General features: G+C 33.4%; 1 protein-coding gene across 7 annotated transcripts in view; it reads right to left on the reverse strand.

Moving 5' to 3' along the window:
• OXR1 (oxidation resistance 1) overlaps positions 1-14,019 on the reverse strand; it is a 157,704-nt gene that overhangs the window by 64,808 nt on the left and 78,877 nt on the right. The window contains exon 1 of one of the 7 annotated variants that reach the window (XM_045560919.1): positions 12,893-12,980. The exons of the other annotated variants lie outside the window; for them this stretch is intronic. The gene's annotated coding sequence lies outside the window, so the exon portion shown is untranslated. Of the gene's footprint in view, positions 1-12,892; positions 12,981-14,019 lie in introns of those variants that run through there. 7 annotated transcript variants of the gene reach the window in all.

The following is a 14,019-nucleotide window of genomic DNA, read 5'->3' on the forward strand; positions in this document are numbered from 1 at the left end:
GGAACTGACCAGGACAAACAACTATAACAACTGGAAGTCAATTTAAAACATAAGTAACTGTCAACAGAAAGGAAGTTATTAAAAAGTAAATTATGGACCATTTCTTTCAACATATTTAACCCAATTATAATATTTTTGAAGACATATATATAGATCTTTAAAATATATATTTCAAGATATATGTTACTATTACTAAACCAAATCTGAAATATGTAACATTAGTTTTCATATGAGAAAATTTCTTTACTTCCACAAGTCATAATTAAAGTCTTCTCTATGGAATTAACTTTTTTATTTACATACCATGAGGTAAATTAAAATATGCTTTCATATGCAAACATACTTTTGAACATTTACTTTCAGATTAAGTGCCAATTATATTTAAATTGCTATCAAGACATTTCACTTCAACATTTCATTATCATTAAAATTAAGGTACCTATTTCCATTTAAATTTTGCATTAGTGTTAACCTTATTTATACTACATGTAACAATTGCAGTGAACTGATAAAATACCACTCCTATGTAAACATTTAAAAATTATTAAAATGAAAATCCCTAAAAAGCTAATTTAAAAACCCTAAGATAGTAAACGTAGCTATATTTATGCTTAAAATTTTCCAAGATTAAAAAAATATATTTTCAAAGAAAAACTAGTATACAAATAATCTAGAAAACATCTATTATATTTCATTGTTCTCCCTCTATTTAAACTTAACTGACATTTTTACCACGAGAGTTTGTTTATATGTACCTAATTAGCTCAGTTGTTCAGTGAGTGGTTCTAATGAGGTATTAATAATAATAACATCAAATCTAAAAAAAGCCAGTCAGCTCTGCAATGCTCAAAAAAGCTGCCCTAAAACTTTCCATATCACCCAGGTTAACCCAAGTGTCTGTTATTAATCACATAACATCTTTATGTCTCCTTCAGTAGCATCTGACACAGTTTTAAGTTAATATCTGTGTTATTTTTTAATCTTTTCCACTAAACTGTAACCTCCAAAACATAGCATGTTGTGTTCCACAATGCCTCCTCAGTGCCTAATAAAGGGCATGACACATGGAAGCATCTAATTTAAATGAAGTAATGTTCTGAAGCAACAACATGAACTGTACCTAGAACTACCACAATTCTTATGAACTGTCATCAATTTTCCATAAAGAAAAGTAAACAAAGAATTATGGTTCATCCTTATAACTTTAGGAATAAGTGTGTACATGCACTATACATCCTACTTTTGTATCCTAAATATTTAAGGACCTCTTAAAAACTGAGGAGAAAAAAGAAAAACTCAGATGAATACATGGGCAAAAGATATGACCAGAAAATTCACAATTGGATGTAAAAATGGCCCTTAAACGTATAAAAAGATGGTAAATCTCACTCTTAATCGAAGAAATGCAAATTTAAACTATACTGAGATATCACTTCTCATCTATCAGATTGGTAAAAATTCAAAAGTTTGACCACATACTGTTTGGCTTTAGGAGGCAGATATTATTCTACATTTCTGTAGGAATGCAGTATGTTAAAATTCTTACAAAGAATATTACTTTTGCTCATCAGAATACTCAAATTTTTCTACATTGAATAGTTTATATTTAAAGTTGCTTCTCTAATGAGAAAATAAAACACTGAAGCTATTTTAAGATTAAAATAAGTTTTAAATAATTTATTTCTGATATTTCATAAATAGCACAGGGAGCCCAAAACACTTCCTCATTTTACAATTTAAAATAAACAATGCAAAATACAATTACAGATTACTTTTAACTAATAATATACTCCTCCTTAACTGATACTAGGAATGTCTGTCAGTCTACATTTACTTTGACTAATAGTTTTTCTATCTGTTTCATAATATCCCAAGAGTTCATTAAACATTTAATCACAAGGAAGGCTGTAATTGCTCTATTATTTTCAAGAGCTCGCCACAGAATAGAATTCAGGACAAGAAAACTAATATGCCAACTTTTAAGAGTTTAAAGTTTGAAAAACAAACTGAAAATATTCACTTTAAAATTTAAAATTATAAAATATTTTACACTTATCTGCTATAAAATTATTTCTGAATTTTAATAAGGTATTAAAACATTTTTTCATAGATATAAAAGCCAGACAGAATACAAGGAAGTAAACTGTTCATTTTCTTCTATCAATATGAAAATACAACCAAATAATCACTATATGTGAGAATTGAAAGTAATCACAATCTTTAGTCCAGTCGCTTACTGGGTAACTTCATAATAACCTTTAAAGACAGCTGCCAGGAAACATGAATCTGGCTTAGGAATACAAAGAGGAAGAACCCTATTCTTCCTCACAAAATGCAGTTTAGAAATACATATTTATTTGTGGTTCATTTCATAATAAAAAATAGTAGTTAACATTTATCAAGTGTCTAGTATATGCCAAGCACTGTTCTAAGTACTTCACATATATTCTCTTATCTAATTAAGATTTTTGCCTTATAAGGAAGGTATCATTATTATCTCCATTTAACAAGTGAAGAAACTGAGGCATAGAGAAATTTAATAGCAATCATACAATTAAGAAAATAACAGTGATGGAATTCAAACTTGGCCAGTTGAAAATATATATTCAATTATAAAACTGGTACTCATAACTACTTTATTTATAACCATTCACTAGAATAATAGCTTTATAAGGGCAGAGGCCATATTAGTTAGTTACCACTACATATCAGTGGTTCTCAACCAGAGACAATTTTTGTAGCCTCTGGAGGCTATCCCGCAATGCCTAGAGACATTTTTGGTTATCAAAACAGGGGGTGTGTTATTGGTATATATAGTGGGTAGAAGCCATGGATGCTGCTAAACATCCTACAATGCATAGGACGGTCCTCTACAACAAGTTAACTGCCCCAAAATGTCAATACTGCCAAGGCTGAGAAATCCTACCATATATCCAGCATGTAGTATTATACGTGGCCTAGAGTAGGTGCTCAATAAATATTTGATAGAGAAATGAAGATTTCCCTGAGATACAATCATCTTGGTATAGTAGAAAGAACAAGAAAGTTAGATTTTTCTCCAGAAGCAGAAACTTAGTATGTGATATCAAACAATAATTTCCATCTAAGCTGAATCCTACAAGTTTTGATATGGTATGTTAATTCAGCCCCAAACATATTCTGACTTCTATTTTAACTTCTTTTATCCATGTGCTTATTAGAGAATACTGCCTTATAGGCCAACAAATGACAATTTTTTAAATTTACCTTTTTGTTACTGATTTCTTGCTTAATTGCACTGTGGTAAAAGAAAATACTCCAAAGGAGCTCAAACCTTTTTCAAATTTGTTTAAACCTGTTTTATGATCATGTGTAAATTTAGTAAATGCTCCATATGTGCTTGACAAGAATGTATATTCTGCACAGTAGGGTGCAGTGTTTTGTATTTCTGTATGCATATCCAAGAGGTCAAGTTTGCTGATTGTGTTGTTTAAATCATGTATATCTGTATTGATTTGCTTTTGTCTGTTCATTCCATAAATTACTGACAGAGGTTGTTACAATCTCCCACTACGATTTGGTTCCTTGCAGGTCTCTGCTTTCCATTTGTTAAGACCATGTTACTCAGTTCATACAAACTGAACCTAACATAAATTGAGTTACATGTTCCTGGTAAATGAACCTTTTCTCAGAATACTTTCTGCCTTAAAGTACACTTTCCCTAATATTAATATATCAACTTTCTTTTCACTAGTGTTTGCTTTTTCTTTCTACTCTCAACCTTTCTATATCCTCATGCTTTTGATGTGTCTCTTTTATCTGACTATTTGTTCTATTTTCCATTTGCCTGTTCTATCAGTCTTCTTCTCTCCTTTCTGGCCTTCTTTGGATTGGGTATTATTTGTTAATTTTGTTTGCATCCCATTAATTTGGAAGTTATACATTCTTTAACAATTCTTTTAGTGGTCATCCCAGAGATTACAGCCTAAAATTACTGACTTACCACACTCATATATTAACTGGTATTTTTATTCTCTTCTGAGACATTCAAGGATGCTAAACACTGTGTGTGCCACTGGTAGGACATATGCAATTGTTTTCTATTTTAATTACATATATGTGCATAAACATTATAAGACATTATTATTTTTTTAGATAGTCAAATTCATTTCATTTTGCCCTCATAATTACCATTTTAACTGCATCTCTGGGCAATCTCATAGGTCATAGAATTCTAGGTTGGCAGGTTATTTTTCTTTAACACTTTAAAGATATAAATTCCCAGCTTTTTAGTTTCCACTGTTTCTGTTGCGAAATCAATGACAATCCTAATGTCACATCATCAAAGGTAATAGGACTATTTCTTCTGATTGCTTTTAAGATTGTTTTGTCTTTGGTGTGGTTTCCACTAGGGGGTCACAGGGAGGCTTGACTCTGAATTAAAGTCTTTCTTCAGTTTTAAAGTTTTCAGTAATTCTCTCTCTTTCCTCCTTCAGGAACTCAAATATACATACATTAGAACTTCTCATTGTTTCTTGTATTGAGCTTACCTCTTCTATATTTTCCATTCCTTTGTCCCTCTGTTTATTCAGGATATTTTCCTCTGACATCTTTCAGTTCACTAAATCTTTCTTCCGTGGAGTCTAGTTTCGCTTAAATCCATCCATCCACAAAGGTCCTAATCTAAGGGATTATATTTTTCAGTTCTAGAATATCCATTTTAGGCTGGGTGCAGTGGCTCATGCCTATAATCCCAGCACTTTAGATGGCTAACACGGAAGAAGTGCCCGAGGCCAGCACGGGCAACATAGCAAGACCATTTCTCTACAAAAAATAAAAAAATTTGCTGGAACCAGTGGTAGGTGCCTATAGTTCCAGCTACTCAGGAACCTGAGGCAGGAGGATTGCTTGAGCCTAGGAGTTAGAGGTTACAGTGAGCTATGATCATGCCACTGCATTCCAGCCTGGGCCACAGAGTAAGACTCCATCATGTGTGTGTATATATATATATTCATTTTTCTTCTTTATAGTTTTGTATCTTTCCAAAAAACTCTCAATTAGCTCAAAATTCTCAACATAGCTATTTAAAATCTGATAATTACAATTATCTAGAGTTCCAGTAGGTCTGTTGCTATTCTACGTTGTTTCTCATATCTTGTCTTGTCATGTGCCTAATTATATTTTGTGTACTGGATACCAAATTTGTAAAACTGTCTGTAGAAAATTTGATATGTAGAAAGGTAAATTTTTCCAGAGAGGATTAATGTTTGCTTCTATCAAGTGCTTGAGGACAGTAGCAATACCAGATCTTGTTAATCAAGTTACAGAAATTTTGATGATTTAAAGTTGAACTATCTTCCTAGGATGATCTAGCTACTGTGGTTTATCTTTCTACCTAAGTTACAGCATTTTGGAGCACAAAGTGAAAAGAGTTCACTAGGGCCACCCCTCCCATGTGGTAGGCCTTGCACTCTGACCCTGTCCCCTTATACCTATAGGTTATAAAAATCACCATTTTGTTTCTCAGTTGCTATTTCTAGAATTAACACTTCCCCCAGGAAAAAAGCAATCTCAAATTTGGACTCTCCTCCATGGGCCTCTATCCTCAGTGAGATCCTATCTCAGTCATACCAGTTAGCTTTCTGATACTCTCATTACAATACAATTTATTTTGCTGTGTTTTTGTCCAGCTTTTAAAATTGCTCTCAGATTAGTCTGAATTATCTATTACCAAACTCAGAAGTCCTGAAAAACTTTCAAGCAGAGAATTAACACAGCAGTATCCAACATTTAAAAAGATCATTTTGGTAACAGAATGGAAAGGCATACTGGAGGAAGAAAGCAAGCCTAGAAATCAACCATAAAAATACTAGAATCCAGTTTTAATGTAATAAAACATGTCTATTATAACTGAATATTATAATTTTGGTAGTAGCAACTGATAAAAAGCTTGATGATTTAAAAATACTGAGGTGGGAATCAGTAATTTCAAACACAATAATATAGATTTAAAAATTTCAAACATTTTAAAAGCATCTTCTAAACTAAAAAAGAGACATGCTCATTATGGCTTTTCTAATTAACTGATTTCCCTTACAGTGAGGTAGTAAAGGAAAATTCACTCACTATTGGCCCCTTATCTATAATCAAAATAAAAACAAAAGTAAAACAAAACCCCTCAATTGTCCCTCAACTCTGTATCCATCCTCCTCTAGTTACTACCCTGTCTTTCTGCTTTTTTTCACAATTGAACTTTTGGAAGTAAAAATCTGTTTTCACTGTCTTTACTCCATCACCTCCTACTGATTCCAAAATGCACTGTAATATCTTCATTCCCAAGTTCACTATACCTTCCCTGAAACAAATAAACTAAGTAGCATATTTGATGGGCTTTTCTAATTTTATTTTATTTGACCTCTGTGAAACACTCAACTAATTCCTTCTGCATGCTCCTCTTTCCCTTTATCTGGAAACATCTCACACTCTTCTTGGTCTCCTACTCGTTAATGTTCCCCTTTAGTGTCCTTTTGTCCACCTAGAGCTTAAATGTTAATATGCACCCAAGGACTTTTTGTGGTCTTCTTCTAAATGAAAAGGTCCATGACTATTAAAGTACAATAGAGCTTGCTACTTAAAACTATGTTCCATGGACAAGCAGCACTGCACTACCTAGGAGCTTGTTGTGAATGCAAGATCTCAGGCTTCACTCCAGGCCTACTGATTCACAATTGATTTGCATGCACAATAAACTTGAGAAACATTATAAATAGAGCTTTTAAAGGGATCAAACTTGCAGACTGAGTATCTGACAGAAGAAACAGGCTTCCCTATGTAACTCCCTACTTCTGACAGTTAACACCAGCAGTTTTCAAATCTCTGTCAAACTAATTAAATGTTTTCTAAATTAGTCATTGTGATAGATTATATTACTGTTACTAAGTATCCTGTATTCCTCCCTGTCTAGGAATGTAAAATTCACTTCACTATCCCATTGATGTCACAGACATGGCTGGCTTTGTCCAACGAAACATGAATAGAAGTGATATGTGTCTTCCAAGTAGAAGTGTTTAAAGCCAACATTATACTTCGTAACTCTCTTTTCTATCTCAAGATCAGAGATGTTCCATATAGTGGCTGCTCCAACAACACGGACCCTAGAGGGAAGATGTAATTCCTGATGGATTATCCCACACAAATATACATTTGGGCACACAAATCTGCCTATTCCCATTCTGCTCCTGGTTAAATTATTGTGCTTGGTAGATTAAAAAAAAGAATTATTCAACCAATCATGCATAAGAAGGAAATCACCTATTAGGGGAAAAGGAAAACAGCCTGGCTTGCATAAGGTTTCTCTACGGAAACATTATTCAATGCCACAAGACTGAAATTATTCCAACTGTATCAAAGACTACGAAAGTGAAGAGGATACTACAAAAGGACTAGCAGGGAATACTGAACAATAATTTATAAAAATGTGGTTGAAAAACTGAATATTAAAAACATAGAAAATGCAAAAATAATATAATCAGTAAATATCAGGATGTGAGAAGAAAAATGGGAAGTGAAATTGCTAATGTCATATCAAAGCATGGTTAAATATATCCCACCTAAAATTGAAGCATGACTATACTAACAATAACACCAACCTGTTAAAGTTTTTTAGAATCTTTTTGAGACACACTGCTTAGAAATTAATTTCTTGTGCTGAAGAGTTGCTATCTTCTATTCTGTCATTCCCTCCTTCTAACCATCCATCCAACTTCTATAGGTATATACACATAGAAGAGATCTTGGCAGTAATGCCTACCCTAACATTAAAGATATCCCTGAGCCATTGAATTTGAGGGGACTTTCAAAGTTTAATATTTACAATGTATGACTTCTTTATAGTTAGTATGCATCAGTTTTATAAAAAAATTGATTTTTTAAAAATAAAAGACTAGAAGCAAATATACCATAATACTAAAGTATTAATGGTTATTAATCGTAATATAAAAAAGGATAATTGTAATGTCCAGTAGGTTAGAATATTTATTCCACAAGGACCTTGCTGTACAGTCATTCCACATCTCCCTCTCGTAGCATATAAACATGCCTTCCTTCCAGGAACTTCTCACTGTCAGTCACCTCAACTCTCCTAAGGTCTCAATACTATCCAGAGGTTGTCATACAACTTAAACATGCATCTCTTTTCCTAACCTACATCATAAAACAAATATAAGCCCCAAGTACTTGTGAAGGAAAAAGAAACAAAAATAAAAACTTGAGACTCAGTAATTTGCTTGAGAGAAACATAATTAAAGAAAATAGAAAGATGCAGTCTTTCACATCTTAAATCCATAGTTTTTAACCCTGATTTAGAATCACCTGAGAAACTAAAACAAGTTGGGATATTAGAGATTTTATGATCAAATCTTTAATTATGATTAGATCTTGACATAAAAAATTTTTAAAGCTATCTAGGGAATTCTAACGCATAGCCAACCTTAGGACTCATTGCTCTAGAACAACGCTGTTCAAAAAAACTGTCTGCCATGAGAGTAATGTTTTAAATCTGCCTTGTATAACATGGTAGCCACTGACCATGTGGCTACCATCATGAATACTTGAAATGTAGCTATTGAGACTGAAAATTGAATTTTTAATTTTACTTAATTAATTTAAAATAGCCACATGAACCTAGTCGCAAAGTTTTTTGTTTGCCCAAACTTTAGTCAGGCTGTTGAACCATCTCCTAGGTCTACCCGTGTACTTCCTTCTAATATCTAGTTTTAGCAAGAATCCTGCAAAGTCTGTTCAGCAGGTACCCTGCACCCTGGATATCTCATCACCTTCTACATCTGATCAGGTGTCTCATCCTCCACTGTCCCCCAGGTAAAGTGTGATTACCTTGGCCTGTCTTCAGCAAAAATCCTGGTAAGTAGGTTTAGCCAGAATCCCCCTTATTCCTGATGTTACCTCTTAGTAATTTTCCATCCACCTACTCCAACTCTGCTCCTTGGCTATAGATTCCAACTTCCCTGTGCTGCATTTGGAGTTCATCCCAATCTCTCTCCCTCACTGCAAAATCTCTTTGTCATAGTCCTTATACCTATTGCAATGGTCCTGAATTAAAGTAGTCTTACCGTGCTTTAAAAAGTATCATTGAATAATTTTTCCTTTAACACTAGTTGCTATCATATTGAACAGTACAGATACAGAATCCAGAATCCAAATTCCTCAGTTCAGTTCTTTGCATTAGCCAAAATTCAAGTGCTCAACAGCCACATTTGCCTAATGGCTACCATCCTGGTCATCACAGATACAGAATATTTTCATTATCACGACAATTCTATTTAATAGTAGTGCTCTAGAAAATCTGAAATCTAGAGTCTTGACTATAAAATCTACAGTTTATCATCTGAAACAGACCATCAGATAACTGAATTAATTGCTTTGCCCTGTACATAGCTATTTTTACTAATTTGAATTTCAGAGTTATACCATTGAACTACATTAAAGAATGGTGTTTTAAAAAATAAGATTTTTGAAACTGGAACCTGTACTTACTATAAAGATGGTGAGGATTTTTTGTTAGTGTTACTATACTATAGAATTCCACAAGAATTTTTTTCTCTATATCCTCACTATGAGGAATAGTTGTGTTTCTTCTTTCTGCCACCTATGAAACAAGTTTACCTTTATTTTAGGGACACTGTGATTTATATCTAACCACATTTCTCTCTTTTTATTGACTGCCAGAAAACAAAACCAAATTTTTGGCCTTTCTTTAACCCATGTATTTGACCTTAAAACATGTTTTTTTTTGTACTAGTATCACCCATTGAACAAAATTTAGTAAGTCTCTTAATATTAGTGTGCTTGTGGCCATAAAAGAAAGGGACCTTTAAACACAGAAAAAAACTATCTGTAGTTATTTTATTTTTTAATGTTTGATTCATTGAAATTAATACATTAACTGCCATGCAAGTTGTATTTAACTCACACTAGTTTTGATCCCGGGGCCTCATGAAGCATATGTAACTGACAGGTGTCTACCTTGGGAGCTGCATGGACTATTTTTCAAGTTGCTTATAACTCATGCACAGAAAACAATAAAAAATAACAAATTTTTCATTAAATTAGAGAGGATCATTTTGTTTTCAAAGTTTTTATTCTACTTTCCTAATAAAACACTGTGGCCCCAAGTAAAAATAATTTTTTTCTAGTTTGGCAGTCAATGTGTTAAAAATATAAAAGCCTAGTTTTTCTTACACCATCAACTATAAAGTACATTTTATTTATTAATCTAGTAAATTTTAACATACTTTCTAAGGTGCTTTTGATAACTGATCAATTCAAACTAAAAAATTAAATATCCTTAAATAATCCTATTTATAAACTTACATAATTAAATTCTCTTATATACACAACAGGTCCTCAAATAATGTTGTTTTGTTCGACATTTCATTATAACGTTCACGGAAAACAAAAATTGATTCCCAGCCAAGGCCACTGTGTGGAGTTTACAAATTCTCCTCATGTCAGCATAGGTTTTCTGTGGGTACTCTGGTTTCCTCCCACATTCCAAGATGTGCCCCTTAGGCTAACTGGAGTGTCTAAATTGTCTCAGTCTGAGTGAGTGTGAAGGTGTGAGTGCACCCTGTGATGGAATGGTATCTTTTCCTGGGCTGGTTCCCGCCCTGTGTCATGAGCTGCCATAGTAAGCTCTGGCCGCCCACGACCCTGAACTGGAATAATTGGGTAAATAATTACCTTACTTGTTTTTATTAATCTTTCTTCAATGTATGATAGTACATGTTTATTTCAATGTTTAATATTAGAAGTGTCTTGGGTCTTTATTTAGATATTTGGTGATGTTCTTGTGACCAGAAATCTGAGGTAGGAACTGAACTTAACTCTTGTTTATATCAGTTAGCGTATGGTAAAACTGCTTTCATTATACATCATTTTGCTTAAAGCTGCAGTTCCCAAAAATCTATGGATAATGTCAAGTGGGGACTTACTGTACTAAACCACATTTATAAATTTGTTACATTCCATTTTAAGCACTCTTAATTGCCTCTAATAAGTAAACTTTTCTAAGAACTTAAATCTAATAAATTACAATAAGGTTTTAAATATAAATGTTAAGTTTTCTTAAACATTCTAATAGCTTCTAAACATAGCCAAATTCTAGAGCCTTTCAACTTAAAATCCAAGTCAAAAAACAATTACACAAGTATGCATTTTAAATTACACTCACAAGGCTAATTTGTATGCATTTTATAGGCCTAATTCTCTAAAATACAACAAATACTTTAACGAACAAATATATTGATTATTCCTAAACTTAATATGAAATATTAAGTATTAAGCATTTAATGTAAGCATTTAATAAATTTCATCATTTCTATATTTACTTCTAACCACAAGGGAAAGTGTGGTTCCCAGACCAGCGGCAACAGCCTTACTTGAGAACTTAAAAGATGCAAATTCTCAGGCCCAACCTAGATACACAGAATCAGAAACTCTGGGGAAGAGGTCCAAAAATGGTTTTTTAATGAGCCTTTCAGTTCATGATTTGTTGCATGCTAAAATTTGAAAATCATGGCCTTATTGTAACCTCAAATACTTAGAGTCTTGTCCTAGAACACAGATAATACAAACGACTTCATGTCAGCTATCCTGTGAGATGAGCAGCCATTTTAAAACAGGCAAATCTCCCTTGTGCCTGAGAACCACTGAACTAAGTAAACATTATTATGAACTCAAACTAGTTGGGGTTACCATCAGAGCAGAATGAGGTAGTTTATCAAGCAGAGATTATCTTCTCCCTCCTACCCTTCTTTATGAAAGAGACTAAGACTACAGCCATCTAGGGTTATCTTCCAAGCAACACTGAGGGTTTTTTTGTTTGTTTGTTTTCCTGTTGTTTTAAACAGTTACTATGCCAGTTGGTACTACAGCTCCATTAGGGGCACTTGATCTTTCCTGGGTTCAAAATAATTCATTATTTAACTCTTCAGATAATCTGAACCAGCAATTTCCAACCTAAAATACATCTAACTTTTCTCACACCGTCATTGGATTTTATACTTTCAGCTCTGTCATTTTACCATCTAACTCTAAAGAATCTTCAATGACAATCCATCCTATCCTTTATAACCCTAATTTAACTTTAATACCTTACGTGATAGAATTCTCCCTCCTTCTCACATTTTTTTCTCTAACTCACAGGGCTTTAACTCTTGGAAATACTGAGATTAACACCCACATGATTTCTGCATTTCTCATTTCTTTCTTTGTACCAGATTCCTCATAATGAAAATGGAATAATAGTAGCTATATCATAGGGTTATTGAATTAAATAAAACAGTATTTTATTTAATTTTATTTATAGCTCAGTACCTGCCCCATGATAGCTATTATTCTTGTTACAGGTTGAGTATCCCTTATCCAAAATGCTTAGAAACAGAGTGTTTAGGATTTCAGATGTTGTTGGATTTTGGAATATGTGCATTACCTGTTGGGCATCCCAAATTCAAAAAGCCCAAATCTGAGCATTTCCTTTGAGCAGCACGTCAGCCCTCAAAAAGTTTTGGATTTTGGAGCATTACAGAGTTTGGATTTTCAGAAGGGATAATCAAGCAGTATCACTACTGATATTATTACTATTAAAATTGTCATCATTATCATCATCTCACTTACTGAAACAGCCATTACCCTAGTCCAAGGAAAATGTGATTTTTTTGACACCCAGATTAGGTTAAAATACCTGTTATACACTCCCATAACATAGTTTACTTTCCAGACCATAACACCCATCACAGTTATAAATGTCTTGTTCAAAGCCTATTTTGACAACTAGACAGGATCCTTTATGGACCTCAGCATCTTCGTACGTAATGAAAATGCTAATACTGATTACCTCATAGACTTCTTCCTGAAGGTTAACTAGTACTTAAGACACAGCAAGCACTATGTAAGTGTTGGATGTTATTATTCCATGTCTTGGTTTGCTTATTTTCCATGATTATCAAAAGTATATACGCTCTTTGGAAGGGTGTGGTGGCTCACGCCTGTAATTCCAACACTTTGGGAGGCTGAGGCGGGAGGATCTCTTGAGGCCAGGAGTTCCAGATAAGCCTTGGCAATACAGCAAGACCCATCTCTACAAAAAAATTTTTAAAAATTAAACAGTAAAAGTGAACCAGTGAGTCAGGCATGGTGGCACATGGTAGCCTAGCTACTCAAGAGGCTGAGGCAGGAAGACCACTTTGAGCCCAGGAGTTTGAGGTCAACCTAGGAAACACAGCGAGACTCTATTTTTAAAAAGAAAATGTGAACCAGTAACAAGAATATCAATCTCAGGCTTCTGAATTCTTCTCCTTCAGGTATATACATTCATCAGATAGGATTTTGCCAGTATAACCCTAAAGTGATATTCTGTCCCAGAATTTGTTTTAATGAGCTTGTGATTCAAAACCTCAAGTCAAGAAAATACAATTTCTTGTTTTTGGTCCTAGAATATAAGCTCCTTGAAGGCTATGTGAACCTTTTATTAATGATTCAGCTCTGTATGCCCTCACAGTCACAATTATTAAATAATTCAATGAATATTTTAGCAAGCTGGAAAGACAGGCAAAGATACCCAGGTAAAAAGAAACCTTAATATTTAAAATTCAAAATTATAAAATGGAAGTATCAGGGACAACCATTGAATTTAAGAAATATTATTACTAATAGTTTTTCCTTGAAATATAAAATAATTCAGGTGATAATGTTCCCACTTTATTTCATTTTTCATAAACTGTATTTATACACACACACACACACACACAAACACAAACACTAATATATATGCTATGAAGCAGAATGGTTTTAGGTACCCAGTTCTACAATTTGCAACTAAGGTGTATGGCTGGTATTAAAAGAGGCTAATAATGGTGCACATTCAAACTTGAAAGAACTACTGGCTACTAAGGTCAGCACTTCTATATAGCAGTAGCTATTTTAGCAGAACTGGTTCCATCACTACTTCCACTACTGCTATCC

The sequence above is a fragment of the Lemur catta genome, chromosome 9 (assembly GCF_020740605.2).
Source record: "Lemur catta isolate mLemCat1 chromosome 9, mLemCat1.pri, whole genome shotgun sequence".
Taxonomy (NCBI): Eukaryota; Metazoa; Chordata; class Mammalia; order Primates; family Lemuridae; genus Lemur; species Lemur catta.